This window comes from Nanorana parkeri, unplaced genomic scaffold (genome assembly GCF_000935625.1).
Source record: "Nanorana parkeri isolate BGI_ZX_2015 unplaced genomic scaffold, ASM93562v1 scaffold16, whole genome shotgun sequence".
Lineage (NCBI taxonomy): Eukaryota > Metazoa > Chordata > Amphibia > Anura > Dicroglossidae > Nanorana > Nanorana parkeri.
The window spans coordinates 2,625,272-2,627,878 of record NW_017306284.1 but is presented as its reverse complement, the minus strand read 5'-3'; positions in this window follow the sequence as shown (position 1 = coordinate 2,627,878).

Sequence of the window (2,607 nt, the reverse complement as noted above, 5' to 3'; positions counted from 1 at the left end):
AATGTACCTGGCAGCCAATCGGAGGAGGATAAGCTGAGTTGCTGATTATTTCATCATATCCAGTGTGAGTTCAGGACTCTGCAAGGACATAACACATGAGCAGCGCTGCTACAGTTGTTGAAAGTTTCTCTCCCTCTCTCCTTGTGATTGGAAGGTGTATATTTAGCTGGGGCAGCACCGTTCCCTACAGGGGGAATGTCAGCCCTTTGTGTTCTCAGACACGCAGATTGTATATTTAACATTCCACCATCGCTTTACAACCATTTAGTACAAAAGCCCTTTGTATACCTTCAGCCAAACTTTTTTTTTCTTAGTATTCCATAGAAGATGATTGTAGGTGTTGAAGACCGTCCGGTTTTAGTGCATTTTATGTCCCTGCTGGGGAGATTCTCCCTCTCTATATGTTGTGGTGACTATTGGCAGAAAATAATGGAGGATCGAAATCCTTACAAATGGAACAGGAATAGAGGGGAATCTTTCAATGGGGGACACTTGTTGTTTCAGTAACAACTATATAAATCTCACCACACACCTTACAATCTGATTGTACAATCTCCTTTAGATCTAGAACAACTATGTAGTGCAAGGGTCTGCCTGATTGGATACAAATCAGTGGCGTAACAATTAGGGATGCACCAAGTACTTATACTCGCCCAAATGCCCCGATGCCTAGCCCGATACTTCCTGTATCAGGAAGCCGGGCAGCGCGTCATTACACGCTGCCCGGCTTCCTGATTGGCCGAGAAGCCGGCTTCCTGCTCCCTCGTCAACTTATGACGAGGGAGCATGGAGCCAGCTTCCTGGCCAATCAGGAAGCCGGGCGCCGCGTCATTACACGGAGCCCTTATAGTAAATCACCCTTCAAGTGTGTGCCGGTGATTTACTTTTATTTACTGTTAGTGTTTTGCACGGCGCCATCCGTGTGGTCACCTGTGTATACCTTGTGGTTTTGAGACCGTGGCAGTGCAAAAGGGATTTGGACTTTATTACACGTAGCCCGGCTTCCATGATTGGCCAGCAAGCCGGCTCCATGCTTTCTCGTCACACAGTGACGAGAAGCATGGGGGTGGCTTCCTTGCTAACCGGGAAGTCGGGTGGCGAGTCTTTACACGCTGCCCGGCTTCCCGACTAATCAGGAAGCCAGGTGGTGAATCATTACACGCCGCCTGGCTTCCTGAATGTGACTTCCGGTACTCGGTATTCAGTATCGGCGAGTACCAGAAAAAGAAAAAAAAAAATATCGGTACTCACTCGGTACCGAAATACAGGTATCGGTGCATCGCTAGTAACAATCACCAGTGCCGCTATGAGGCCCGGGGCACAGGGGGGCCCGGACAGGACATCCCCCTGATGCCGTTTATGCCGCCTGGGTCGCTATGGCATCTCAGGCTGCTGGCTGTCACTGGTGGCTGTGAGGAGGAATGCGCCGCTATTCACATGTGCAGACGCGCGTTCCTCCTCACCGCCGCTGTCCAGAGGAAGAAGGGGATGAAGAGGACTTGTGACATCATTGGAACCGAAGAAGACGCCTATAGAAATCATGAGTATACAATGTTTTTGTAATGGGTGTGGCAGTTCTCTACTTGGGGGAGGTTTCAAGGAAGGGGGGAAGGCAGGCCCTGAGTTTGGCTTTAGCAAGCAGTAAATGAGCTTTAAAACAAGCCTTCACTTAACTCTGTAGTTGCAGGTACCGTGAAGCAATTCATTCTCAACATTCATATTACAACAGAGACTCTTAAGTCAGGTTGCAGTTGGTTTCTGAACAGTTTAGAGCACCAGCTCGTTGTTTACAGTAGAAGGCTGTCCTGGTACCAGGTCCCTGCTGCCTGAGGAAGCAGTGGGAGATGAGCTGCCCTTTTTAGTGCCTCTCTTATGAAGTTTGAGGATGATTTTCTCCACAGTGCTTACAGCTACATGGGTCAGTGGGGGCTTGTTTTAAAGCACATTAACCGCTGTTAGGCATATACAAATAGTTTAATCTCCATAGGCTGGCCACATGTCCATTTTAATACAGAAATCCAGACAGATAATAAATGAGACTGAGAAAGCGATTGCTATAGTGTTCTAAAAGCCTCTAGATGTCAGTGTTGCTATAACCAGTGCTGACGTGGAGGGACCTCATAGTCATCCCTTCATATTACACGGTATTTATGTCTATCCGTACATTTTACATGGAAATTTGAACTGTATATTCCCTCCTTCCCCAGGAGTCCCCCAATCAGATTTTTGTTGTTGCAATAAATGACATTGTGTTCGGAATCTCGCGGGCCCCGCATGTTGCCCCCTTTGTACGTGATACAAACCAAGGCCATGTTGACCTCTCTACCCCACACAACCTGAGGTGTGCCATGATTTTTATGGTCAGTACGCCAAATAAGGGGGCGTACTCAAGTAACCTTTGAAAACAAAACTAGTAATAATAATGGGGACGTGTGGGAGGGTACGCCGGAAGTCAGCAGCAGATGCGTCCTCCTTTCTCCGACTCTTCACACAAACTCGGCTAATGTTATTAGCCTCAAACTTATACCCCGTTTTATTGCTTGCCGTCATCAGGCCAGTCTGGTGAAGTTCTTTCTCTTCTTCCTTGGTGATTGGTAGTTTTACGTT